The following is a 15,321-nucleotide window of genomic DNA, read 5'->3' as shown; positions in this document are numbered from 1 at the left end:
AAAATCAATCCAGATAAGTCAGATCTTAACCTCTCTCTAACTTTACCATTACCAATGCTCCCTTCTCCTTCAGTTGCTCACTTTAATTTCCCTGGATTGCTGCTTGAATTCTCCATCTAGAAACATCTGGATAATGGGCATCATGAAGGCCCAACATCCCTGTGTTCAGCACCCTGCAGTCAAAACATCTGGATGTTTGGCAGGCATTTTAGTTAATGTTCAGATGCTTTGGTATTTCTTAGCCAGGAGGAGACTCCTGGTGGATGCTGCAGTAACCCTTTCTTTGGGCTCTTGAGTTTACTTTTCTTTGACCGTATTAGAGATTTAGAAGGTTTCCCAAATAGGTGAACGATTATACCTTCCTTTGACAGGCAAGCCCCTCACTTTCCCTGAGCCTCAGTTTTCTCATATATAAGATGAGGAGTTGCACTCGTTGATCTCTCAGGCCCCTTCTCATTCTAAATCCTAGAAGCTTTTGGATTTGTGACTGCCACAGGGTTTGGGGTCTTGGAGCAATTTCCAAATTCTTTAGCACCAGACCCTGTATCCCCCTGCCTGCCCTAGAGCAGGACTCATTTTGAATCTGAGAAAACAGAAGATAATGGTCTGGCAGAATTATCTCTGATTCAGATGAGAGCCATTTGAACCCATGCTCCTACAAGGATATTATTGGCTTGATGGCTTCAGACTTTTTCATTTCCAAGACCTTTTGGGCTCCTAGAAAACTCTAGAATGTTGCTCAGACAGGCAAGCTTTGATTCCAAATTTTTGGGGGAGAGATGTTTCTGTTAAGTAGCATGAACTAATGATGAGTGAAAAAAATGATGAGCTATTGGCTAAGGAGAAATGACTGGAGCAGCAGAAGCAACAGCAACAATAATATTGTTTCCATTTTAAAGATAAGGAAGGAGATACAGGAGTATATGACTCTCCCCAAAATCTCATAGATAATTTAAAAATTGTTATTAAGTACCTGGTCATGCCTCATATGGCATATGGTATTCAATTATGAGTACCCAAGTCTAGAAAGGAGATCAATAATATGGTATGATAGATAGAATTGAAGATAGACCTCAGTTGAAATCTGGCCACAGACATTTAGTAGCTTTTTGATCCTGGACAAGTCACTTAACTTGTCTGCCTCAGTTTCCTCATCTGTAAAATAAGGATACCAAAATAGTACTATCTCATAGGGTTATTGTGAGGTTCAAATAAGGTGATATTTTATAAGCATTTTGTAAACCTTAAAGTGTTATAAAAACATTATTTATTATTGTTATTGTCATTGTTGTCATCATTATTATTATCCTGAGAAAGGCAACCAGGGTGATGAAGGCTTTATGTCCATGCTATATGAAGAAAGATGGGATTTTTAGCATAGAAATGAGAAGACTCAGTGGGGATATGATATTTGTCCCCAACTAGTTGAAGGATTGCCATGTGGAAGAAGCCTAAGACTTGTATTCGATCCTGAGGGCAGAATTAGGAACAATGGGGGAAAGAACAAAGAGGACAGTTTAGGTTTGATGTCAGGAAGAGTTTCTTACCATTAGAATTGTCCCCTAATGGAATAGGCCATCTTGGAAGAGAGTTCTGGAGGATCACTTGTTAGGTATGTTCTGTTGGGACTTGTGTTTTGGATATGGGTTAAATATGGTTTGGGATATGAATGAAGCCCCTTCAAACTCAGAAAATTCTAGTGATTTCAGGATTTCAAAGTCCACTTGTCAGGTTGGATGATGAAGGAACTTTTATTTGAGGAACAAATCAAAGATTCTGTGATTTTGTGACATTTTGGTCCCATCACCATCACTGAATATATATATAAAAAAGCAAATTCTTAACAGTAATTTTTTTCTAAGGAATTCTCTAGCTGACTCTCAGAGGTTGTGAACTAGTCTATAAACTTCACAATGGCAAGGATGCCTTATTCACAATAACTACTCTCATTTTTAAAGCACTTTTTAAGGGTTACAAATTGCTTTTCCATAAGAGTTCTATAAGGTCAGTAATTGAAGGGTTATTGGCTCCATTTTACAGATGAGTAGATGGAGGCCAGAAAGATGAAGTGACTTGCTCAAGGTTATACAACTATGAAGAGTAGAAGCCAGCATTTAAGCTCAGATATCCTGAGTTCAAATCTAGCTTTCTTTCTACTATTCTGTGATGTTTCTATATTATTAAACAGATTGTGTGGATTTAAGATTTAGGGTCCAAAGGGAGTTCATGGAGCCCAAACCCCTCATTTTACAGGTGAAAAAACTGAGGCCTCGTGTAGAGTCCCACTCTACATATATTTCTTGGTGGGTTTGAATCACCTGCGGAGGGAAGCTGAAAACTGGAAAGTAATGGGTTAAATTTACAGGTTAGAAAATGAGCCCTAGAAGGAGCAGAGAGAGACAAGGAACACAGGGACAAAACCTTAGCGTGGCCTCAGCATGTCAGCAGGTCAGCCTGTCAGCTCTTTCTCAGATGGTCAGAGAGAGAGATCGAGTGAGCTGAACTGATTGTATTGAGGATTGTAGCCATGGGGGTTGTGGGATGTCAATCAAACAGGCGGCACATCAGAAGTTATAACCTAGTACTGACAACCAAAAGGCAGCACAATAGCACCGCCAGTTGCCTGGGACGGAAGCTCAGGTGAAGCTTCCTCCTTTCTGGCACACTGGCACCAGCTTATACAAATGCAAGAGGCAGTCTTTGACATTATGAAGGACCTTTAGAACTTGCCTGCTAGCTTTCAGACTGCAGATAGTAGTAAAGGTTTGATTTTTAAATCCACAAAATTTAAGCTCCATCCAATTTAAGGATTCAGAAATCAATTATGTGAAATATTAGAAATATATAAGTATAAGTCTGGTCCATGAGCACTTTGCTCATTAGAATCAGCTTTTGAATACATCTTTCATATCTTCATGATTCATTATAACTAAAACCCTTCACCTAGAAAGTCACAAAAGATTCCAATGCATGGCTTCCAAACTCCAAATTTAATGCTTTCTTTACTACATCATATTGCCTCATCTGACATTGATTCTGTTATTTCGTAGTAAGGAAATTCTCTAGATCACCTACAATCATAACCATGACCTACTATTGTCATACTTTGAAGGTGCGTTTGACAACCAAAAATGCTTTTTTTCATCTCCAAGGCAGCTATTGTATATTGGAAAGAACCTCAGATTTGGAGACAGATAACTCAAGTTCAAAGCCAGACTCTGTCGTCAACCAGCTGTGTGATTTCTGGTCAAATTTGTCAAATGGGAATCTTGACACTTGCCCTTTCTAGATCATAGGGTGGTTGCGAGATGAAACGAGCTAGGGCAGTGATGGGCAAACTTTTTAAAGAGAGGGCCAAAGGAAAGGAAATGCTCATCTGTCAGTCTGTTTCTAAGGCAACTCTTTCACAGTTTCATTGAATTGTATCCTACTCCTTGTATTCGTCAGATTAGGAATAATGTCGTGGGGATAGAACATTTCGGGGGCCTGCATCTGGCCACGGGCCATAGTTTGCCCATCACTGAGCTAGGGCATCTAAAGTGCTATATAACCTTCAGCTATTGATAGAACAACAAGAAAGTTGGGTTTGAAGTCTGCCTTGACCTGTGTAACTTTGGGCAAGGTTCTTCCCTTTCCAGGTCTCTCCTTTATGTAAAATTTTACAGCCATATCTGTAGGTGGGAGAGGTAGACCAGATTATTTCTAAGGTCCCTCCTAATTCCAAATCTAGGATCTAAGATCATAGGAAGTTATCTCTGAATTGGATCATCTGGAAGGAGAGTTTGCCTGAGAGTGAAGGAAGGCCACATATTTGATTTTGCTGAGTGACTCTTAAGTTATTTCTATGAAGTAATAGATTTAGAGTTTCAAGAGGCCTTGGAGATTGTGGGCTCTAAACATCTTCTCAACAGAGAAAAGAGAGGCTGTGACTTGGATGGGGCCACTCAGTTAGAAGACAGTAATGATGGGGTGTAAATAGTTTCCGTGGGAAGAATTTCAAAGAAAAATAATCCATTTCTAGAAGTGAGGGGTTGTTATCCCAAGAGGAAAAATGAATTCCAGATCTCTTAGAGATCAGGTCAACAAAAGAGAGAGAGAGAGGATGGAAAAATTCCTACCGTTTCTACTCCTCCAAAAAGCAGGGAGCTAAGACAAGATCATGGTTGTGAGCCAAGAGAGAGGTAAAATTCTCCCAAGTGTATCTGGGCCTTTTGTGTTATGAGGGAGCCTCTGGCATGAGCCTTCTCAATGGACCACAGAGGATTATGGCTTGAAATCTGACTGTGTCCATTTTTTTTCTTTTTTTCTCCTTCATTTGAAGCCTATGGAGTGATGCTTCTAACTGGGTAGGGGCCATAGAGTCCAACCTTCCCATTTTACAGGGGGATAAACTGAGGCCAAAAGAAGTAAAGGGACTAGATGAAGGTCACATTGCTAGTAAGTGAAAGAACTTTGACCCCAACATAGATTTTCTGACTTCAACTCCATTTCACCCATTTAAAAATATATCATTTGAATATGCATCATTAAAAACACTTTCGCCTTGAAATATTTACATGGATAAGGCAGTACGGTGTTGTAGATAAATAGCTGACCTTGGGGTCAGGGAGATCTGGGTTCAAGTTCTGTCTTAGACACCTGCTTGATGTGTGACCCTGGGGAAGACCTTTAACCTCTTAGTGCCCTAGGCGCCTTTCTAAGACCAACAGTTGCAGGGTAGGTATTGTGCTGCCTGGGGAGAGGATATCCCTCACATGGAGCTCTTACCATCAAGAAATGATAGATTCCTCCCCGCTCTGATCAGTTTTTTGTAGGAGGACTTGGGGCCCAGGCACAAGCAGCCCTAAGGCCTAAGGAGAGATTTGGGGTGTGGGTTGTTTGTTCACCCTCTGTTTTGCTGCCTCCTAGATGGACAGTTACATCTGTTGCTGATCCCCTGATGTTTTCTTCCTGCTGCTTGTATGAAGTGGAATTTTCCTCAGTTAAGGGTGACTCTGCTTCCTTTGTCTGCCCTTGACCAGCATCATGACTCCCTTGCAACCTCTTCTCTCTGCTTATCTCCCTCCAATCTGTCTCAGAGTTGTTTCTGCAGCCTCTCTCAATAAAGTTGTCTTCAGCATGGTGTCTGGTGTGCTTTTGTGCCCAGGTGTAGCATCCTTCCTTCCTGTCCTGTGCCCCCTCTCATTTGTGTCAAGCAGATCAAACCTCTGACACTGAGGAAACTGTGACTTTCCAAAAATCATTGGTAAGATTTGGGCAGAGTTGGACCTGTCAGAGTATCATGAAGATCACTTTGGATTGATCCACCATTGCTTTGGCATGGAAAAGAATACTCTGGGATCAAGTTTCATGTCCCAAGACTGATGGTCTCACTGGCCTCAAATCATAGAATCAGAGTAGAGAGAGTTAGAAATGAGAAGTAGTTTATAGGTGCCAGGGACTATGAAAGTCAGCTTGTCTGAAGCCCTTATGTTGCTGATGAAGAGACTGAGAATCAGAGAAATCAAGTGACGGTCACACAGCAGTTTGGCATAGCAGAAAAAGTAATGTGTTTGGACAAAAAGAAGACAGGGTTCAAATACTAGCACTAAAACTTACTATTGTGGGGTATCGGGCAAAGCACTTTTGTTCCTCATGCCTCAGTTTCCTCTTCTGTAAAATGAGAGTTGGACTATAATGATCTCCAGCTCTGACTTTCTCTATTCCAATGCCCCTTTCAGCTGACATTCCATATTTTATGTTCTAAAAGCTCTAAAAGGTCATCTGTTCCAGGCCCTAACTGAAGGCAAAATCTCTTCTTCACCTATGGTAAGTTCATAGCACAGCACAGCACAATTTCCTTTACTTTTTCTACCTCTAGGATAAGAAGACATGTTCCCAAGAGGTGTTTGGATGGGGAAATTATGTGGTAGATAACATGGCACAGGGCATATTATCATAGGGGGATATAACAATGCCAGAGCCAAATTCAAATTCAACAAACATTTATTAATTGTTCACTATGTACTGTAGGAGAGAATTAATAATTTAGATAATACAGAGCCCTGACATCATTGGAGTACCCATTATGGGGGTGCAGGAAGAGAGAAGACCAAATAATTAGAATAATCTGTTGCTGGAACTGCACATTTTTTCTTCCCATGTATCATCTCTATTCCATATTCACTGGAAAGCACCTGGGACTATGTGGCTTCCTCCCTTTTTTTTTTAAACCCTTGTACTTCGGTGTATTGTTTCATAGGTGGAAGATTGGTAAGGGTGGGCAATGGGGGTCAAGTGACTTGCCCAGGGTCACACAGCTGGGAAGTGTCTGAGGCTGGGTTTGAACCTAGGACCTCCTGTCTCTAGGCCCAACTCTCACTCCACTGAGCTACCCAGCTGCCCTGGCTTCCTCCCTTTTGAAACATGAGGAGAGGGAATTTAGAAGAAGAAACTGGGGAGTACATTTGGTGTTTAAACTTAATATGGGTATGGGAGAAAGTTTAATAGTTCTGAAGGAGAGCTCTTGGAAGCTGGACCCTACCCTGTAAGGTAAGACAGTCACATTCTAGGACAAGGGGAAATCCAAACTGCACATTAGAAATGGATTGAGCTCAAAGGAGTTATGGGAGTATTGTACATCCCTGTATGAAAACTTCTGACCACTGAGGAGTATTATCCTTCCAGTGAATTTGCAGCTAAGGTCTATCAGAGCTGGACCACAAGGAGTTTTGCACAGAGAAGGCTCCCACTACCTGCTTAGAACTGAAAGGAAATGTACGCAGAGTGGCATGGATGAAAAAACATGAAGCTAACCTAGGAGAAGAGGTTCATGAGAGATTCCATGGGAGGATGCACAGGACACTCACAAGGCAGAGTTCCAGTGAGAGTTCCAATAAGTGGATGAATTCATATAGTTTTCAAAGAGAAATATGGCAACTTTGTGGGCTCTATTTTTGTTTTTATCATTGACTCATCAATAAAATTATCTACTCTTTGAGCCTTGTGAATGGTTCATTCACATTCACACAACACAAGGGTGGTCAGTGACAAGCCAGGGCAAAGCAGTGGTGCATTTGAAAAAATGTCCTCTGATGCTGTGGAGAAGGGAAACAGATCTGTCCTCCCTCCCCCACTTCCCTGCCCCAGCATGCCTGGGCACCCATGTCATGGCTTTGTCAACACAGTCCTAGAAGAAGGTGTTGTGTGGAGATGGAAAGCATCCATCCCCTGGAATTCTGGGTGAGGCTGTCCCTGTATCTTTGCAGGGATTCCATGCTTTCCATCTCGACACAACAAAGGTCATCACTGATATTGGAGATCGCTGAGAATGTTTTCCTTTAACTGCAAGATGATATGTCAGTATCTACCAGCCTTGCATGGACTCTACTGATTGAGCTCCCCTCTGTGTGCTGAGATTCTCTCTTTTCTCACTGCTGCCACCTCTCCACATCTCTATACTAAACTAGGAACATAGCTCCATTGAGTCATGGAACAACAGAGCTGAAAGGGACCCTAGTTAGTCCCCTAAAGTATACAAATGAGGCTACTGAGTCATCCAGGGCCCTTTTCTCTTTAAAAAAAACCTGAAGAATAAGATACTGATTCCAAAGCCAGGTAGATCAAAAACAGAGAAAGAAAACTACAATCTCCCTAATGAACATAGATGCAAAAATCTTAAATAGAATACTAGCAAAGAGACTCCAGCAAGTAATCAAGAGGATCATCCACCATGATCAGGTGGGATTTATACCAGGAATGCAAAGATGGTTCAACATTAGGAAAACCATCCACATAATTGACCATATCAACAATCTAACAAACAAAAATCACATGATTATCTCAATAGATGCTGAAAAAGCCTTTGACAAAATACAGCATCCATTCCTATTGAAAACACTGAAAAGTATAGGAATAGAAGGACCTTTCCTAAAAATAATAAACAGTATATACCTAAAACCATCAACAAGCATTATATGCAATGGGGATAAATTAGAAGCCTTCCCAATAAGATCTGGAGTGAAACAAGGATGCCCATTATCACCTCTATTATTCAACATAGTACTAGAAACACTAGCAGTAGCAATTAGAGAAGAAAAAGAAATTGAAGGTATCAAAATAGGCAATGAGGAGACTAAGCTATCACTCTTTGCAGATGATACTTAAAAAACCCTAGAGAATCAACTAAGAAGCTTGTAGAAATAATCAACAACTTTAGCAAAGTGGCAGGATACAAAATAAATGCACATAAATCATCAGCATTTCTATATATTTCCAACACATTAGAGCAGCAAGAGGTAGAAAGAGAAACATCATTTAAGATCACTCTAGACAATATAAACTACTTAGGAATCTATCTACCAAAACAAACACAGGAATTATATGAAAACAACTACAAAACACTTTCCAAACAAATAAAACTAGACCTAAACAATTGGAAAGCCATTGATTGCTCATGGGTAGGATGAGCTAACATAATAAAAATGACCATTGTACCCAAATTAATTTACCTATTTAGCGCCATACCTATCAAACTACCAAAAAACTTCTTTACTGAATTGGGAAAAACTATAACAAATTTCATTTGGAATAACAAAAGATCAAGAATATCAAGGGAAATAATGAAAAAAAAATATGAAGGAAGGGGGCCTAGTAGTACCAGATATTAAACTGTACTATAAAGCAGCAGTCATCAAAACAATATGGTACTGGCTAAGAGACAGAAGGGAGGATCAGTGGAATAGACTTGGTGTAAGTGACATCAGCAAGACAGTATATGATAAACCCAAAGAGCCCAACTTTTGGGACATGAATCCACTATTTGACAAAAACTGCTGGGAAATTTGGAAAACAATATGGGAGAGATTAGGTTTAGATCAACATCTCACACCCTACACCAAGATAAATTCAGAATGGGTGAATGACTTGAATATAAAGAGGGAAACTATAAATAAGTTAAGTGAACACAGAATAGTATACTTTTCAGATCTCTGGGAAAGGAAAGATTTCAAAACCAAGCAAGAGTTAGAGAAAATTAAAAAATGTAAATTAAATGGTTTTGATTATATTAAACTAAAAAGCTTTTGTACAAACAAAAACAATGCAGTTAAAATCAGAAGGGAAACAACAAATTGGGAAAAAATCTTTATAACAAAAAACTCTGACAGGGGTCTAATTACTCAGATATACAAGGAGTTAAATCAATTGTATAAAAAATCAAGCCATTCCCCAATTGATAAATGGGCAAGAGACATGAATAGGCAATTTTCAGGTAAAGAAATCAAAAGTATCAATAAGCACATGAGAAAACTTTCTAAATCTCTAATAATTAGAGAAATGCAAATCAAAACAACTCTGAGGTATCACCTCACACCTAGCAGATTGGCTAAAATGAAAGAAGGGGAGAGTAATGAATGCTGGAGGGGTGGCAAAATTGGGACATTGATGCATTGCTGGTGGAGTTGTGAACTGACCCAACCATTCTGGCTGGCAATTTGGAACTATGTTCAAAGGGCTATAAAAGAATGCCTGCCCTTTGATCCAGCCATACCATTGTTGGGTTTGTACCCCAAAGAGATCATAGATAAACAGATTTGTATGAGACTATTTATAGCTGCGCTTTTTGTGGTGGCAACAAACTGGAAAAGGTGGGTATGCCCTTCAATTGGGGAATGGCTGAACAAACTGTGGTATATGCTGGTGATGGAATACTATTGTGTTCAAAGGAATAATAAACTAGAGGAATTCCATGTGAACTGGAGAGACCTCCAGGAACTGATGCAGAGTGAAAAGAGCAGAGCCAGAAGAACATTGTACACAGAGACCAATACACTGTGGTAAAATCGCATGTAATGGGCTTCTGTAACAGCAGCAATGCAATGACACAGGACAGTTGTGAGGAACTTATGGTAAAGAACGCTACCCACATTCAGAGGAAGAACTACAGGAGAGGAAACATAGAAGAAAAACAACTGCTTGAACACATGGGTTGAGGCGGACATGATTGGGGATGTAGACTCGAAACTACCACACCAATGCAACTAACAACAATTTGGAAATAGGTCTTGATCAAGGACTCATGATAAAACCAGTGGATCGTCCATGGGTGGGGGTAGTGCGGGGGGTGAAGGAGAAAGTAGGAGTATGAATCATGTAACCATGTTAAAATAAATATTAATAAATGTTTTTAAAAAACCTGAAGAATAATCACCTCCTCTAGGAGGTTGCACCAGATACACTATACCTGGTTGAGATCACTTGATATATCACACCAAGCATTTATGCCCAGAGCTTAATCTTTCTCTTCTCAATCTTCTTCACCAATATGAGAGCTAAAGTCCTCAATGTCAAGGACTATATTTTCTCCCCTCAATGCAAATGATCCCTGAATTTGGGGGCAATTTTCCCTCCAGATAGGGGGCTCCTTTAGTGAAGAGATTTCATTTTCTCTTCCCTTTTTAGGTCCATTTCAGGAGACCAAGGATCTAGAGCTATTGCTGCTCCCCAGGACAGAAAGACCCTTAGGGGAGGACTGTGTTGGGTCATCTAATGGAGATTATATTATAGACTTGAGAGTAAGAAACACATGAGGTCACCTGGCTCACCTCTTGTATGTATGTATGTACATATATATGTATGTGCATTTGTATATAATAAAACTTTTTCTTAAACTCCAAAAAAAAAACTTTCAAAGAGAAATATAGCATCTTTATGGGTTCTGCTTGTTCTCTCTGAGTATTTCCATACATACCATAACATAGTAGAACACAAAGTGGATTTTATTCATATACACTGTGAATCACTTGCATTTTTAAAAGGCACAAAATAAATTCTATGCCATAGATTCTTAACAAGGGGCCCATGAGTTTAAAGAAAATTTTTCGATGACCATATGTCAATATAATTAATATCCTTTGTATTCCTATGTATTTTATGCATTGAAAAATGTTATTCTGATGAGTCCATAGGCTTCACTAGATTGCCAAAGGGGATTATGAAAAGTAGCTTAAAATCAGTGAGAACCAATTATTCATTTTCAGTTTGAGCATTTATACCCTGGAAACTGGCAAATGCTACAAATCAGGGCTTGATTTATTGTTTTATTGATAGTCATGTCTTAAGAAAGTATTGGAGAAAATGTTAAAAATATAAATTAAATTTTAAAATGTGTATCATATACAGGTTAAACTATTAGCACAAACCCACACAGATATCCAGGAACACCCCACACTTAGCCCAAGGATGATAAGAGGGGAGATATCATGGCATCCCCAGTCCAACAGGTTCTTGTTACTCCCACCACATTTTGTCCCTCTATTCTCTGTTTACCACCATGTATTTGCTGTGTCACCTGTCTGACTACTGATAAACCACTTTCATTCATTGATTCTCTCTCTCAAACTCCCCTAGATTTCCTGGACAACTAGAGGCTTTGGTGGAAATGTTGCTAAAAAGCAGCTGGTACTTTCACTGAAGCATTTCTGGAAGTACTGGGATGCTTAAAATAATCATAGGTGTCTAAAACTGGAAGGTTTCTTAGAGATTCTCTAGCTCAGTCCTCTCATTTTACAGAGAAAGGACCTGGGGACTAACAGAAGTTAAGAAATTTGCCCAGTGCCATGGAGTAAATACTTGACAGTAAGAACTTAAATTTGAGCCTTATGACTACAAGTCTAGAGCTTACCACAAGAATGATGGGATCTGGGGCAGCTGGGTGGCTCAGTGGATTGAGAGTCAAGCCTAGAGATGGGAGGTCCTAGGTTCAAATCTGGGCTCAGATATTTCCCAGCTGTGTGACCCTGGGCAAGTCACTTGACCCCCATTGCCCACCCTTACCACTCTTCCACCTAAGAGCCAATACAGAGAAGTTAAGGGTTTAAAAATGTTGAAAAAAAAAAGAATGATGGGATCTATGCTATCCATCTGTGGGGAGCATCAGGCAAAATTCAACTTGTAAGCATAGAGAGACCTGAAGTTCTGCTTCTGTTTTTTGCTGGACTCTTTGGCAAGGCATATATTTTAGGGATATATTGTGGAGAATGCCAGGGAAGAACTGCCCCCCTCAATCATTTATTCACTTATTCAGAAACCATTCAAATAATTTTTGTAGAGGGTCATTTGTTAAATTGTAGGAGAGAGAGAGAGAGAGAGAGAGAGAGAGAGAGAGAGAGAGAGAGAGAGAGAGAGAGAGATAAAGAGATAGAGAGAAGTAAGTGACAGAATCTCTGCCCTTAAGGGGCTTGCATCCTAGAAACCAGTGACTTACAAGCAGGAAGAAGAGGCAGGAAGGCAGCAATTGGTGCCAATATCTCGAATGAGCAAAGCTGCCTATTTCTCCTATTGGGGTTGCCTTAAGACAGCCACTAAAAAACAGGGAGAGCCTGAATCTCTGTGTCAGTCTTTCCTAATCTGGCCTTTATCCTATGGTTGTAAAGCTAATAATATTGAAAGAGCAATAGGCTCATGTTGCAGAGCCAACTGGTTTTGGGGATATTGGTTACTTGCTATCTGGCTTTTCTTGTGTTTACATGTTTGTTCCTTTTAGTGTTATGTTGCAGAAGGTCACTGTGAAAAATGTACTTTATAAACCATAAAGTAATGGATAAATATATCGCTGCTGTTCTTCTTCTTCCTTTCTCCTCTTCTTCCTTTGCCTCTTCCTCCAAAAGTCTCATACATTGGGCTGGGCTTGGAGAGATTTGAAGTCCAGAGTACAATGAAGGGGACCAATGCTGATGACTCTTCGTTCCAAGGTCTGAGAAGATTTCATCTTTAACCATGCCTTCTGGGTTCTCTGTTCCCTTCCCTATTCTCCTGTGTATATCTAGCTTGAAGTTCATGATTGTAGATGCTTGACAAGATTAGGCATGATGAGGCATAACTAGAAGGAAAGGCAGATTGAGGTGGCTTAAGATGGAGAAAGAGAATTATGAAAAAATCAAGGAAGGAATGATCAGAGATGAGGGAAGGCTTCCCAGATATAAATCGAAGATGAAGCAATCAGAGGATGATATAACACTACATGTGACCCAGGCCTAAATTGTATTGTGCTTCACTGATTCAAAGGACACAGAAATCATTGTGGGGTGGGGGTGGGAGCAATATATACTAAGGTTCTTGCCACATAAGTGAGGCTAATTTTTTCCTAAGCAGCAAAAAAACCCTATCTTTTATACATAATTGTTCAGGGAAACCGAGGCTGACATAGCTTCACAGTTGCCAAAGTACAAAAAACATGAGGTTTATAGACAGTTTCTCAGATAGAGGTCTCATATCTAAATATATAGAGAGATCTTTGTCAAATATATAAGAATGTGAGCCATTCTCCAACTGATAATTGGTCAAAAGACATAAACAGATGGTTTTGGGATAAATAAATCAAATCTCTATATAACTATGTGAAAAAATGCTCTAAATCATTATTGGTCACAGAAATGCAAATTTTAAAACTCTGAGATACTATCTCACACCTATCAGATTGGCTAAAATGCTAAAAGGGCAACATGTTAAATGTTAGAAAATGGGAAAAACTAATGCACTGCTGGTAAACTGATCTAACTGTTTTGGAGAGCAATCTGCGATTATGTTCAGTTATAAAATTGTGTCTACCCTTTGAACCAGCAACACTACTATTAGGTTTTTTTCCTAAGGTGATCAGGGAAAAAGGAAAAAGAACCCATATGTTCTAAACTATTTATAGCATCTCTCTTTGTGGTGGCAAAGAACTGGAAATTGAAGAGAATGGAGAATGGCTAAACAAGTTGTGACATGATTGTGATGGAATACTACCATACTGTGAGAAATAATGAACAGGTTGATTTTGGAAAAACATGAAAAGACCTGCATGAAATTATGAAGAGTGAAGCAGAACCAAGAGAACATTATATGCCACAACAGAAATATTATTTGAAGGATGACTCTGTGGATGTCCACCTCTGGAGAAAGAACTGACAAAAAGAAATAAGAAGACATAGTTTTATATATACGTAGATCTTTTTTTCCCCTGTCAAATGACCTCTGTAAATGGGGAATGGGATAGAAAGAGGGAAAGAATAACTATCTGGGAGAGTAACTGGGAATTTTAATATAACAAACAAATAAAGTTAAATTTTAAAAAAGCATGAGGAGTCAGAGACTTAGACTTGAAATCCATTTCTGAATCAATATGCTATTGTGGAAATTATGGAGGCAGAGGAGTTGTGCCCAGTGGTGTCAGTGCTGCATTCTTGTTGAATGTCCTTTCCATTCTATGGCTAAGGAAACTCTATTAATGAGTGTCTCATTTTGTTCCAGTTCTGAATCAGAAACAGAGGTTGGTACTAAGGGAAGACTGGCCACTTGGTAAGACTGGTCACTTAGTAAGAATTGGCAGGATTGTGTAAGAATGATATCATGGCTATTTTTATGATTTGAGGGGAGGAATGGCAATGTGTAATGAGAGAAATCCTACACCCTTTGATCGCTGTTTCTGGAGGTGCTTCAGACTGCATTCCTTGAGTCTTCTCGGTGGGCATTGGGGGTGAGGGGTGGGGTACTCTCACTGACCTGGGAAGGCTAGAAAATAAATTGTCAGGTCTGATCCAGAATAGCTGGGGTAGAATCTACCCTGGTTAAGTTCTCATTGTCTCATCCTAAGAAAAATATTAATACATTGGAGTTTACCTACGGGTAAGTGATCAAGATTAGAAAAGGATTGTAAATATAAGGATTAATTGGAGGAACTGGGGATATTTAACATGGAGTAAGACAGAGTTGGATCTGGAAAGAGAATTACTGACAATTACTTATTGGCTATGAAGAATTAGAGGGTTTAGATTTGTTCTATTTTCCCTTAGAGAATAGAACAAAAAGTAATAAGTATAAATTTCTAAGAAGATGGTCTTAGTTTGTAGTTTTTCCTAATGTGGTGGTTGTTGTTCAGTCTTTCAGCTGTCAGACTTTTCATAACCTAATACTAAATTATCTTATAATAAAGCTTATTCCCTCAACATGGAGTCAGTTTGAATTGTCATTTCTTTGGAGGAGACTCTAATTTTGCCATGCCCACATAAATAAGGGTTTAAGAAAAATAATTTAAAAAATAATATTCTTAATCCTAAGTGGGGAGATGTCATAGTTCAGACCACAGCTTAAGTAGTTAATTGGATATTAACTCAATTAACCTTAGGTATTTCCCCAATCCACCTCTTTTATTTTAGTGTACAGGTATTGCTTTTTTCAAAGATACTTGGAAAGAGTGGAAGATGTCAAATAATGGGGAAAAATAATTGTTATTCAGTCATTTTTCAGTTTTGTACAACATTTTTTTACCCCAGTTGGGGTTTTCTTGCCAAAGAAATAGGT

This window comes from Gracilinanus agilis, chromosome 2 (genome assembly GCF_016433145.1).
Source record: "Gracilinanus agilis isolate LMUSP501 chromosome 2, AgileGrace, whole genome shotgun sequence".
NCBI classification, from domain to species: domain Eukaryota; kingdom Metazoa; phylum Chordata; class Mammalia; order Didelphimorphia; family Didelphidae; genus Gracilinanus; species Gracilinanus agilis.
The sequence above is the reverse complement of the archived record's forward strand: the minus strand, read 5'-3'. Positions refer to the sequence as shown.